Below are 14619 nucleotides of genomic sequence, written 5' to 3' on the forward strand. Positions count from 1 at the left end.
TGGTGAGGTGATCTCTTGATGCATCTAGAGGCTGCCTGATTTATCTCAGATTTTTAGGAAAAGAAAAAGAATGAATTTCACCAAAAATGGCAAATCTGGTCCAAACTTGCAGCAGGCAAATTTTGAAAATTTTGAACTATGGACCAGCAGATCTTGATGGATCTAGGTTGAGGGTACTAAGGACTAGCCAGAGAAGTTTATTTGGGATCAAGATTCAAAGGAAATTTGTTAGTTCCTTTGTAAACCACCATAGTCCAAATAAATGACAGAAAATGATTTTGAGGTTAAAATAAATAGAAATAAAATTTAGAAGAGGTTGAAACTTGCTGGAATTGGATGCTTGGCTTGATCCAAAGTAGGGAGGTGGGTTTTGGAAGAAAATATTTTACATAGGTCATGGCAAGAGGATACTTTTTGAATGGGGAAGAATAAATCCAAAATTTAGGAATTCTTTTTAATAAAAAGAAATTGTAAAAAACCTTCCAACATTATTTGTGTTGAGCCAACACAAGATGAAAAACCCTCAAGACCAAAGATCAAGATTTGGATGAACCCAAAAAAATACTTGTCATAAAAGAAAAAAAATTTGAAAAGGAGAGTATTTTAGAAAAATTTTAAATAACCTCCTTCAAATCAAATAAAGAATTTGATAAAACCAAATCAAAAATTTTGGAGTGTTACAAGGCTCCTCTAGGACCACCTCCCCTCGGCTCAGTGCTCTCGCGGACAACACTTCCATAGGGCGGGGGTAGAAGCGGTCGGAAGTGAATCGCTCTTCATGTCCGACGAGCCCAAAGAATCACCTGACGAAGATACGTCGATTCGGGCTCTAGGCGGACTGCATAATCGTGTTTGGCATGAGGAGAAGCAGCTCAATAAAGCAGACCAATAATCGTTATGATATTCGGATACTTACGACTTTGCCAAGGGCTTGTCCCTAAGCCGCCACTCGTCGCCGCTGTCGGCGGCCGTCGTGGAGCAGTCCGGAAGGAGAGTTCTCCCCTTATTGGACCCTTCGGCCCCCCTGGTTGGGGCGGCTTTCCTTTTCTTGTTTCCCCCGGCTGCAGGGGGAGAACCTTCATCTTCCTCCTCCTCGCTTTCACGAGAGGAGTGCGTCTCGGAGTCATCGGGCGATGAGTCCGATACCACCTGCCACCGGGAACTCTTTCAGGTCCCCTTGGCATTCTTCTTGGCCTCTACTCCGGCACCTCATAAGGTGCCAAAGTCAACATCTCCGTCAGGAGAGCGTCCGCTGGATCTTCAGGCAAAGGAGCTGCGCAGTCAATCTGCTCTGCCGTCTCCACCCAGTCCTGTTAAAGGCAGGGGTAGCTGAGATCCCGCACATGATTAAACTAGGGAGAATAAATACCCTATAAAGAACTTACTGGTTTTGCGAGGCTCTTCGTGCTAAGTCCAGGGTCCTCGGTTAGGGAAGGGGGAACCTCGGCGCCCTTGAATAGCACCTTCCAGACATCCTTGTGCGTCGTGTCGAAGAGCTCGCACAGAGTTTGGTGCCGAGCTGAGTCGAACTCCCATAGATTGAACGCCCGTTTTGACACGGGAGGATCCGGCGGAAGAGCATGACCTGGACCACGTTAACAAGCTTGATTTTCCTGTTCATCATGTTCTTGATGCAGGTCTGGAGTCCGGTCAGCTCTACCGAGTTACCCCAGGGCAGGCCCTTCTCTTTCCAGGAGGTGAGCCGCATAGGGATTCCGGATCGGAACTCGGGGGCCGCCACCCATTTGGGGTCGTGCGGCTCGGTGATGTAGAACCACCCATATTGCCACCCCTTTATGGTCTCCACATAGGAGCCCTCGAGCCATGTGACATTGGGCATTTTGCCCACCATGGTGCCTCCGCATTCCGCTTGCTGGCCGCCTACAACCTTCGGCTTGACATTGAAGGTCTTCAGCCACAGGCGAAGTGGGGCCGGATGCGGAGGAAGGCCTCGCACACGACGATAAACGCCGAGATGTTGAGGATAAAGTTCGGGGCCAGGTCATGAAAGTCCAGCCCGTAGTAGAACATGAGGCCGCGGACGAACGGGTGGAGGGGAAATCCCAGTCCGCGGACGAAGTAGGTAAGGAAAACTACCCTCTCATGGGGCTCTGGAGTAGGGACGATCTGCCCCGCGTTTGGCAGCCGGTGCGCGATGTCCGCGTCCAAGTATCCGGCTCCCCGCAGCTTCTTGATATTCTCCTCCATAATGGAGGATCTCATCCACTTTCCTCCCGCTCCGGACATGATTGGGGCGGTGTGAGGAGAAAGGTGCGAACTTGGGCATTGGAGCTCGAGTGCGCGAGAATGGATAGGCAAAGAGGAAGAAAGCGTGGGTGAAAAAGGCGAACTCTTATCCCTTTATAAGGGCAGATGAAACTATACGCCCCCACTAGCCTGGTTAACTCGCTTATTCTCCAAGCGCCGCGATTGATGGCGCGGTTGGGTTACCCACGCCCGTATTGATGAGAATCCCGTGATAAGGGGACATGATCTCTGCTTCGACAGGACGTGCCAAGGAAACCGCCTCGCGATATGCGCCAAGGCTGGTCGAGAAAAACGGTTCGATAATAACCGGGCCATGGCGTGATGTCATGATATCAAATATGTCAGCAGATCGGAAATATTATTCTCTCTATGGTGGTATGTGGAACTTGTTTTACAGAGCCGGACACTATCCTTGTGTTCAAAATCTTTTATGGAGTATTCGGAAGAGGAACCCGCCTTGCAATGTCGAAGACAATCCGCGCGCCGGACTCATCGTCATTGAAGCCTGGTTCAGGGGCTACTGAGGGAGTCCTGGATTAGGGGGTATCCGGACAGCCGGACTATACCCTTTGGCCGGACTATTGGACTATGAAGATACAAGATTGAAGACTTCGTCTCCTGTCCGGATGGGACTCTCCTTGGCGTGGAAGGCAAGCTCGGCGATACGGATATGTAGATCTCCTCCCATTGTAACCGACTATGTGTAACCCTAGCCCCCTCCGGTGTCTATATAAACCGGAGGGTTTAGTTCGTAGGACAACAACAATCATACCATAGGCTAGCTTCTAGGGTTTAGCCTCCATGATCTCGTGGTAGATCAACTCTTGTACTACTCATATCATCAAGATCAATCAAGCAGGAAGTAGGGTATTACCTCCATAGAGAGGGCCCGAACCTGGGTAAACATCGTGTCCCCCTTCCTCTTGTTACCATCCGCCTTAGACGCACAGTTCGGGACCCCCTACCCGAGATCCGCCGGTTTTGACACCGACAGTTGGCCACAATGCCCGTGGTGGTAGCTTTTAACTTCTTTTTCCTTCACATCCTTGCTTGACTTGATTGATCTTCCACATCTGCACATGGTATGAGGAACAGAAGACACCAGAGGCTCTAACACCATGATCGATCAGAGGAGGATTTAATGAGACACGAAGACCGAGGCACATGGAGATGACGGCTGTACTAAGAGACATAATCGTTGGGGGCGATTATAGACAGTGAAGGACGGGAGAAGCACTGGGGAAGGCCCTTCACGGAGGAGATAGGAGAGGCGAAGGATTAATGAAGGAACACATGAGGTAGCCATGACATGAGGATTGCGCTTATATATTGGATAGATTACGGTACCTAAAACCTAAGGTGGAGAAGACGTGCCTGTTGTGGAGTTTCTTTAGGCAGCACGTGAAAACAATTTCCAAAGAGGGATATAAAAGTTTTTTTCTTTTATTACAAAGGGATGGGTTAACCTGCGCCGTAATAATTTGATCTCACCAGATTAACGGCTCCTAATTACTGATTATGATGGTAATTTCTAAGGAGTCCCTAATTAGTATAGAAGAAGGTATAGATAGATAGATACACTACTGGAATCTGGCACTTTGCCATCTGCCATGGAAGATGGCAAAGGCATGGTTGGCGAATGGCAAAGGCTTTGCCATCTGCCAGCAGATGGCAAACAGTTTGTCTGAAACCCTGCCGGCAAAGGCTTCTTTGCCGTCTGCTGGCTGATGGCAAAGAGCCTGTGGCTTTGCCATCAGCTGGCAGATGGCAAAGCCTCTTAACGGGGTTAGCCCCGTTAGAAGGCTAAAGGCATACTTTGCCATCGGCCAGCAGATGGCAAAGTATGCAGGCTCTTTGCCATGCGCCAGCGGATGGCAAAGGCTGCATGCTTTGCCGTCTGCCGGCACATGGCAAAGAGCTTTGCCATCTGCTGGCAGATGACAAAGAGCCCAAATAGGCCAGCCCAAATTTTACATGTAGATGACACGTGGCCTCTTTGCCATCTGCCAGCTAATGGCAAAGCTCTTTGCCATCTGCCAGCAGATGGCAAAGTGACTATATTGCCCCATTTAATTTTGGTTTTTTCTTATATCAATTCATTTTCACAGAAAATCAAACACAAATATATTTATATGACCAATATAGCATATTCAACACATATTACCAATAGTCATGAACACATATATCCAATACATGTTACCAATAGTAGCAATTTCATCCGTACATATACATAGTTTCATCAATATTACACAGTTTCATCCATAGGTAGCAAGTTTCACAAGGTCAAAACAAAAACTAAATACAAGCACTCCATCAACCCAAGCTTCCGTGATCTTAAGCAAATCTGTAAAATGGGAAAGAAGAAAGTTAGAAGAAGAAGACTAGAAGAAGAAGATTATTATGATGCAACTAAAATGTGAAGATTATTATGATGCAACTTATATCTGTAAAATAGGTCATTTTGGAGCTAGGTATGGTTATTATGTCATTTTTGAGCTAGCTAAGCATACTAAGTCATTTGGTGTAAACCATGCTAAGGTCATTCTAGAGCTAAGTAAGGTTATTATGTCATTTTGGAGCTAGCTAAGCATGTGAAGTCATTTAGGAACTAAAATATGTCATTTCTTAAGCATAATATGTCATTTTGGAGTTAGCTAAGCATATTAAGTCATTTTGGAGGAAAAGATGCTAAGTATAGGTCATTTTAGAGCTATCCTAGGTTAAATAGGTCATTTTGAAGCTAGCTAAGCATATTAAGTTGTTTTGAAGAAAAAATGCTAAGTATAGGTCATTTTAGAGCTATCCTAGGTTAAATAGGTCATTTTGGAGCTAATTAAGCTTATTATGTAATTTTTGAGCTAGCTAAGCATATTGAGTCATTTTGGAGGAAAAAAATGCTAAGTATAGGTCATTTTAGAGCTGGCCTAGGTTAAATATATAGGTCATTTTGGAGCTAAGTAAGGTTATTATGTCATTTTGGAGCTAGCTAAGCATATGAAGTCATTTAGGACCTAAAATATGTAATTTCTTAAGCATATTATATCATTTTAGAGCTAGCTAAGCATATTAAGTCATTTTGGAGGAAAAGATGCTAAGTATAGGTCATTTTAGAGCTATCCTAGGTTAAATATGTCATTTTTAAGCTAGCTAAGCATATTAAGTCATTTTGGAGGAAAAATGCTAAGTATAGGTCATTTTAGAGCTATCCTAGGTTAAATATGTCATTTTGGAGCTAATTAAGCTTATTATGTCATTTTTGAGCTAGCTAAGCATATTGAGTCATTTTGGAGGAAAAATGCTAAGTATATGATTATGTCGATAGTATCCATATGGCAGAGTACCCGGGCCGACATGACTAGTCATAGAACCAAGGTGGCACAAACGTAAAGGGACAGGCATACATGACCCAGCAATGCACGTGTCGGTCATCAGCGAGTGCAACCAAGTCGTAGCAAGCTACAAGGACTTCGGTGATACACCACGTGACATTTCCTCGTAGGGACAGAAACAGGAGCAAAGAAGGACACATGCCGGTCAATCCATGTGTTCCGGAGCAGTAGGGAACTACCATGGCTCAATGGAAGCACTAGGAGGCATTTCCCTGTATGGAAGGCTACCAAAGGCACACGACTAGGTGTCGAATCCCACACATACAATACATTTCAAACATACAAACATTATGCACGATATGTGTAGATACAACATGGCATCACAACAAAACTCTATTAAGCAAAACATTTGGGAAACTTACCGTCATCATAGAGGTGTAGGTGTAGGTGTAGGACCGGTAGCGCCAGTGGCAGACGGCGAAGGATCGGTCGATGCTTGTCGGGAGTGACGCTGCACCAAAGATTATTTCCAATGTATCGTTAGCATGATGCAACTCAAATGTGAAGACTAGTAACTAATGACCGTTCAAATGAAACTCATAATTCACAAATATATGACCCCGTCGGCCTCTGGAAGGTCGAAGAGCACCTTTTCGGTCAACAGGAGGCCGAAGAGGTGTCGGGTGTCGGGGGTGTTGTGTCTGTGTGTCGTGGACACACCGGTTTGTTCATCCAAATAAGCAGATATTACAAACTGCTTGCCATAGTTTACAATTTTTATGTGTTGTGGCCTTCTTGATTCAGTTTGGCAACCGACATATTTGAATGCCATCCACATGTCCAAAATTGATTACTTCATCTCTGTCCAAACTAAAGTTGTCAATATAGATCATGTCTGTGAGTTCTTTCTACCCTCGACTGTCAACTATTTTGAAACGCAAGGAGTAGCATCTAATTTCATCCTGTAGACGAAACCATGTCAGAAGTCACGATGATGGGTGCAGAGGAAGTCAAGATGCAAGTGGACATGTTCGTGGGGTGTCCACCATCATCCGCACCATTCACGAGGGCTAATGACGGAATTAATTAGCAGGTGCCCACGTACCAGAGTGTTCGCCTGGCCGCAACACCGAAACATGCTACGCAGCCACTCCATTCTTGTTTATTTTTTGCAAATTATAAGAGCTGCTTTTTTTCTTTCATGTACACTCATGGCGAAGCAGAGGCATGAGGCTTGTGCATGCTAATGTTGTCATCTACTCTAGTTAGCACCAACAAACGAAACAAAGCGGGTTTTAGTCTCAATTTGCCAACTTTTCTTCTGCTCAATTTGCCAACTTTTCTAGAAGATTGATCATGATAACTATGACGATGGTGACGTACATGCAGTCATTTTCTTTAATGCGGGTTTTAGTCTATCAATCAACTAAGCCGACCAGTTGTAAGTTGTGTGCTATACGCCGAGTGTAACACTTGGCGTACAGTTCGCCGAGTTTGAAACAGCTTTTGCCGTGTATGAAACATACACAGCTTACAAAGTTTTTCCTGTAGTGAGATTGCTATAATGTATATCCATGTAGTTGCATGAAGCAAACACAACTTCGATGTGCATGTCACTTATTTTCAAATACTTTACTGAATGCGCCATACTGTAGTTGACTTCTTATATAGGGAAAAGATGCGGAAGATCCTCCACGTGATTCCACTGTACGTTTTAACACTAGGTTGAACATGTTGGTTTGGCTGCTTCAGCACATGCACTGACAGGCATAAGCATCACGTGTGTAAACTGAAAATTCAGTCTATCCTCATGCTAAATTAGCATAAGCTGCTAACTTATTAGGACAATGATACTAGGCTTCAACTCAAAAGGTATACGTATAAACGGTATTTTAATTTTATTGCCTTAAGAAAATAAATTATATATATATATGTATGCATGGCATGTCTCTTGCGTAATATTGATTGTACCTTCCTGAAATCATATTTTTATATACTTCCGTGTCAGGTGGTATCAAGCTTGATCATGAAATCTTGGAAAGTATAAACACCATTCTTGCATGTGTGTGAACTTACATGCAAACTCACCCAAGGTGCCAGGTACAATGATTTTTCACCAACCAGTTCAATGCCGCCTTCTTGACTGTTATTGGGAGTTTGGGACATATTCAGTACTGAAACCTAGATGAGTTCACATGCAGGTTTTTCTTTCAGATTGCTTTGTATGTGTTGACTTCTACCCAGCTGCTGGGATGAACTTCCATCCAAGACATTTCAACTTTTTATAAAGATGCATCAAATATATTTTCCCAAAAAGGTCTACCATCTGCTGCTATTCATTCATTAGTAGTAGTTGTAATTTAGTTCACCAACTTACAGGATTTGTGAAGCATTCTAACTAATTCACGAGTGCTCAGCCTTGCTCTGTTTCAATTTTCAAATCAAAAGTGTGTTAAATTTCCATTCTAATTAAGAGACATTTGCATGGATATGGGTAACCAATTGGTATATGTATGACAAGACAAAAACAAATCATATTGTTTGATTCATATAGCTGAATTGTTTTGGAGGGAAGTATTCTGGTGAGTCTGTAATCTGCCTGTGAACCTGTTGTTTAGTTATGCATATTTACTCAGATGCGGTAGTACCCTAGGAGATAAAAAAGGAAAGAGATCAGGGCATATGCTGCATTCTTTGATGGATTTGACATTAAGTTGGGCCTATAAAGATGAAGTAATCATTGAACTATCACACATGTTGCAAGGTGCTATATTATCCCAGGGAGTCAGGTACGCAATTTATAGGAAGAGGACATAGATTCATAATGAAATAATCTTCGTGATAACATTATTTGAGAGAGAGAACAAAGTTCAGTCAACAATAACAGGGTGCAATCATCAAGTGTGCTTATGCACCGCTCTGCATGCAGCAATAAAATCTGTTGATTATTCAGCTCAATCAATTCTTGGTTTGTTACAGAACAATAACAATAGCTGCGAAGGATCATAATTTGTATGTACCTCTGGATTTCATATACTGTTGTTGATATTGACATGAACTATGTTCTGTGACGGGTTTTTTTATATTTTTTTGCTACATGAGTTGGTATAAATTTTAAATCAGAACAGTCAGAAGTTAGCAGATGGAGGCAATATAGGTTATTTCTTTCGAGCATGGAGTTTTTGCACAAGAGTTTAAATGCTCCCTCATGTACTGTAAAATCAAAATAAATAGTACTAAAAAACAGGAAACACATAATTGTGCACGCCGTGTTCTACTAAACTCCAGAATCTCTCTTATATCAAAAACTATATGAGCAGAAATGGCATGAAACTTATGGATTAATTTTCTTTTTGCATACATGCCGAGCTGGGAGTCATAGGGTATTAAACTGTATAATCCCTCTTATAAGAAAAAATATGAGCTGAAATGTCATGAACCTAATGGATTAATTTTCCTTTTGCATACATGGTGAGCTGAGAGATCATAGGGTCTTATAGGCCATTGATTGTTTGTATTCAGTCCAACTAGGACACATTTTTGCCATGTTATGGCCACTACTCACCTTCGCTAGCTCCTTCAAGGATGTTTTGACCTATACTCCTTTGTTATCTACAATGGGGTACTAATCCATCAGAGGCCATTCACTTTCCTTTCAATAAATTAAAAGGTGGATCTCACCTTATTTTCAACAAATGTCAAAATAGAGAATCTAAAAATAACTTGGTCAACATGAAAAAAAATGAAAGGGTGCCTCATTCAGGTTTAACTATACTTTGTTGATATTCACACTGAACATTGTTGCCATTTACTTACAGTCTAAACCATCTGAATGATTTGTTGTTGTTGTTTAGGAAAAATAGCTAGCCCGTGCAAGTTGCACGAGAAGAAATAGTGGTATTGGTACTGGTGTGATCATCAATGGTAAGTACAGTTTGGGTTGAAGATTTGTAGCTGATGTAAGTACCTCAAGGAGGAGGTTGCGGGGGAACTGCTTGACGGAGAGCACGTCGGTGACGATGGTGTCGGGGCGGAGCTTGGCGAGGGGGATGGCGCGGATGACGGACTCTGTGGAGAGGATGGAGCTGCAAACCAGTAGCACGTCCGGCTGCTCCTCGCACAGCGCCTCCAAGCTTCTGTTGTTGTCAGCATTTCACAGCATGATCGATCGATCCCCTTGCTGTTGCATCCCGACCGGAATCGAAGAAAGATAGGTTCGTGGGTTGGCATGGCTGGTCACCTGAAGAAGCGAATCCCGTGGGCGGAGCAGTAGTCGGAGTAGTCGAAGCTGGAGGTGGCCAGCACGGCGTGGCCCTCCCGCTGGATGCCCCTGGCGATGAACTGCCCGAAGTTGCCGAACCCGATGATCCCCACGCGCAGCGCCGCGGGATCTTGCGCCTCCGTCGAGGACACCGATGGTGACGGCGGCGGCTCCTCATAGGCGCCGCGCCACGAGCAGGCGAGTTGCTGCTCCTGCTCGGTGGAGGTCGTGGCGTCTCTCGGGGGCTTGGCGCCGGCGGTGGCCGGCCTGACCCATAGTTAGGCCGGGGGAGGCAGGGGCGTAACTACGTACAGCTAGCCGGTGTCACTGGCACCGGGTCCAATCTACACTTGCTTAGGATAATCCATTGATTTAGTGTGTGGGTCATTGCTTTTTTGATGTGTTCTTCTATGTGGACACCGGGTAATTTCTAGTCTGGTTCCGCCCCTGGGGGGAGGGCCGGCGACGGGGCGGGGGAGTGACGCGACCGGCGACGGGGCGGGGGAGCGACGGGGCCGGCGACAGGGTGGCGGCGGGCAAGCCTAGAGCGCCATCGACGGGGCTGTTCGGTGTGTGGATGAGATGCGAATGTCGTTTTTTTACCTGGATGGGTGGGGAGAGAGAGGGAGGGGATAACCCCACAGTTTTTTTTACCTGGAAAAAGATAACCCCATCTCTTTGCCATCTGCCAGCAGATGGCAAAGAGGTGGGGCTGGTATGCCGTTACACGCTTGACGGCCACAGGATTTGTCAACCTCTTTGCCATCTGCTGGCAGATGGCAAAGAATTGGCTGATGGCAATCATGTTCTTTGCCGTCTGTCAGTTCTTTGCCATCTGTTTTTTATAAGCAGATGGCAAAGACGTTCTTTGCCATCAGCTGGCAGATGGCAAAGAGCTGGCTGATGGCAAATTCTCTGTTTCCAGTAGTGATAGATATAGATAGATTTTTGGTGTTGCTAATTTGTTTTTTTTTTGTCAGATGCAAAATCAAAAAGAACAGCTCCGTCTATGCATTGGACTACAGAAATGAAATCTGTAAAATTTATTCTACTAACTTTTATTGAAAAATATATGCATGTTTAAGTGGCAAGGACACTACAACAGCCAGGAACAAATGATGTAAATAATACAAGATCAATCTACTGTACGACAGAAGTATAGAGTGTACAACACAAACGACAACTCTACATGACTAGTACAATGCCCGTGCGTTGCCACGGGAAAAATACAGGAAAATAAATCAAACTGATGACTAAGTGACATGAGTGAAGTCCTACGAATATATATCATATTTTATGAATTTCTTTAGCAGATACTACAAGAGCAACTATGCATCGACCGCATGTTTTTTATCAGTGCTAAAATTTTGTGATCATCGTTTTCTTCCTCCTCTTTGTCTACCTCCTTCCGTCCCAATGACCCATCCTCCGACGCTGGTCGTGGTCGATGTCAATATCATGTGCCACCCTACCTGAGCCGCCTTAAGCTTCTTCATTGGTTCACCATTGCCCCGACACCGATCGAGGCCGGTGTCGATGCTGCCCTGCTCATTCTCAAAACAATTATGCAAATCTTAGATGATCTGTTAAACGAAACATGTTATCAGTGCTTAGCGAGATGGCATGTGCATAACTTATATGAAGCATGTGAAAGAGGGTATCATGTTTTTAGAGTTATGGATTGATCAGTATCAGCATGCATGGAAACTTAATGCTTTCCAGAATTAAGCCATAATTTTTTCAAGCAAAGCACCATATTTTTCTTATGCTCTAGAAGGATGAAGGAACTGAAATCAACCTTAATGTTTGGCACAATTTTTCGACAATGTATTGAAACTCATAGACCCTTTGTTCTGTATTGAAACTCATAGACCTTTCACTCCAGCTTTGTTTGGTTTCTCTGACCACCAATGACACATGAAGATAACCACAAGTGTCCCGTCTTCAGTGTGGCCATGACACAGTCCAGGAGCCTAAGCCAAATATCCTCAAGCATGAGTACAAGCCATGCCCGCTGCACTTTCTTGTATATCTCATATTAAATTATTAATAAAACAAGAAAATTGTAGTTTGATGCAGCTAGGATAGATAACTTTGGTACTTTCCAGTTAACATGAAAACTGTACACCTATACAGAACACAAGCAACTTTTGCAGGAACAAAATTGGATCCCAACGAATTTAGAGAGAAGCACTAAAAGAAGCATGGAGAATACCACCATACTTACCAACGGCAACACGGGGAGATGAGCGGGCAGAATGTATCTTGCCTGATCAAAGTCATTAAACCTTGATCCGTCGTTCGGTGTCCATAGGTGGTGCCAGACAGTGCGGATGACAGCGCAATGCGAGATTGCATCCAGTAGGTTCGAAGGGGCACGTGGACGCGGAGCCCGACGGCGGTGGCTGCGGAAAATAGGACGGCGTCAGCATCGAGGGCGCACATGAGAGGAGCAGCGCGGCAGACCGGCGATCGTGGCATCGGCGATGCGCTTGATCCGGCCTACGTACAAAGAATTAATGTAGAAACAATAAGATTACAGACCAATAACCATACTGATTAGCAAGTACTACTAAGAAGTGCAGTGTTACTAAAATAGAAGGGGGTGGCCATTCACTGAAGCATGTATGCATTTTTCTCTTTCAAAGAGAACTGCTTACAGACTTACAACTGAAGTACTCAATATGTTGGCAATGCCGGAAAACATTCCATGAATGATCAGATCGTCAAAGCTAGTGTAACTTCCTAACATAATTATTGTTCATATTTTATTTGGCAAGCAAAGGCATCCAGATCTGTGAACGTCTAGCACAGACAACGGTGATTAAATCAACGGACATATATAGTAGCCTGATGGCCTAGTTCCACAAGAGCAGTTAAGAGTGAACCTCTTAATAATGCATTCAGGTGACCCTCCCCAAAAGAAAATATATATTAGAGCACATGCACCCAGGCCCTCTGTATCTAGCCACCCAGCCCCTCTCAGAACCATAGGGATGCTGAGTCAAGCAAAACAATCACTCCAAAGCAAGAAAAGGAAGTACCGACTTAACTATATATATATATAATACAAAACCTATGCAAAAATCCACTTTTCTATATATCAACTTGCAGTAGATATATTCTGTTTATTTAGCTAAACTTCTACAGTCACACCTTTAAAAGATGCATCTTTTTCAAATCCCGAGATCTCAATCATGAAATCATTGTAAGCATTGTGATTCACAAGAGAGGCTCCGGACATCTTGGGTTCACCCTACTGCAATTCATGAATTAGTGATTGTTTGAGAATCAAGTGGGATTGTACCTCGAGACAATGTATTCTGCATTTGTGAATGCTTGATATTCAAATCAGGGAATTCTATTCCAAATAGGTTAACTAGCCCAGGGTTACTGTGGAAATTCTCCCCCTGCAATAGTTTGAGTGTTCATGCTCAGATATTGACTACTTGAGAGTAAAAATAAACTTTGAAGCTGATTGTAATGCCCTCGATGCGGCTATATCTCCCACGTGTCGAAGCACGACTTAGAGGCATAACCGCATTGAAGGCAATGTCGCAAGTGAGGTAATCTTCACACAACCCATGTAATACATAAGGAAAAGAGATACATAGTTAGCTTACAATCGCCACTTCACACAATTACATGAATAAAGCATTACAACATCCAAATACAATCAAGGTCCGACTACGGAACCAAAATAAAAGAACAACCCCAAATGCGACAAAGGTCCCCGATCGACCCCAACTGGGCTCCACTACTGATCAACTAGAACGAAACAACACAAAGGACAAGATCTTCATCGAGCTCCTCCTGAGCTTGGTTGCGTCATCTGCACGGACTCATCGGCACCTACAAGCTGGTTTGGAAGTATTTGTGAGCCACGGGGACTCAGCAATCTCGCACCCTCGCGATCAAGACTATTTAAGCTTATGGGTAAGGTAAAGGTATGAGGTGGAGCTGCAGCAAGCGGCTAGCATATATGGTGGCTAACATACGCAAATGAGAGCGAGAAGAGAAGGCAAAGCACGTTCGAGAAAGTATGATCAAGAAGTGATCCTAAAACAACCTACGTCAAGCATAACTTCAACACCGTGTTCACTTCCCGGACACCGCCGGAAAGAGACCATCACGGTTACACACGCGGTTGATGCCTTTTAATTAAGGTCAACTTCAGGTTTTCTACAACCGGACATTAACAAATTCCCATCTGCCCATAACCGAGGGCACGGCTTTCGAAAGTTCAAATCCCTGCAGGGGTGTCCCAACTTAGCCCATGACAAGCTCTCACGGTCAACGAAGGAATCGACCTCCTCCCGAGACATTCCAATCAGACTCGGTATCCCGGTTCTACAAGACATCCTCGACAATGGTAAAACAAGTCCAGCAAAGCCGCTCGATGTGCCGACATCCTGATGGGAGCTGCACATATCTCGTTCTCAGGGCAACACCGGATAGGTCAAGCTACGAGTAAAACCAGCCCTCAAGTTTCTCCGAGGTGGCCCCGCAGGCTGCCCATTTCGGACCAACACTTAGACAAGCACTGGCCCGGGGGGGTTAAAATAAAGATGACCCTTGGGCTGGCCTAACCCAAGGGAAAAAGAGGCTAGGTGGCGAATGGTAAAACCAAGGTTGGGCCTTGCTGGAGGAGTTTTATTCAAAGCGAACTGTCAAGGGGTTCCCATTATAACCCAACCGCGTAAGGAACGCAAAATCCGGGAACATAACACCGATATGACTGAAACTAGGGCGGCAAGAATG

At 44.3% G+C, this 14619-nt stretch overlaps 1 pseudogene; it reads right to left on the reverse strand.

The window, feature by feature from the left end:
- Nucleotides 1-12339, reverse strand: part of LOC125547354 — a 50627-nt pseudogene extending 38288 nt beyond the window's left edge.
- Nucleotides 12340-14619: the final 2280 nt, after the last annotated feature.

This window comes from Triticum urartu, chromosome 3 (assembly GCF_003073215.2).
Source record: "Triticum urartu cultivar G1812 chromosome 3, Tu2.1, whole genome shotgun sequence".
In the NCBI taxonomy this organism is placed as follows: Eukaryota; Viridiplantae; Streptophyta; class Magnoliopsida; order Poales; family Poaceae; genus Triticum; species Triticum urartu.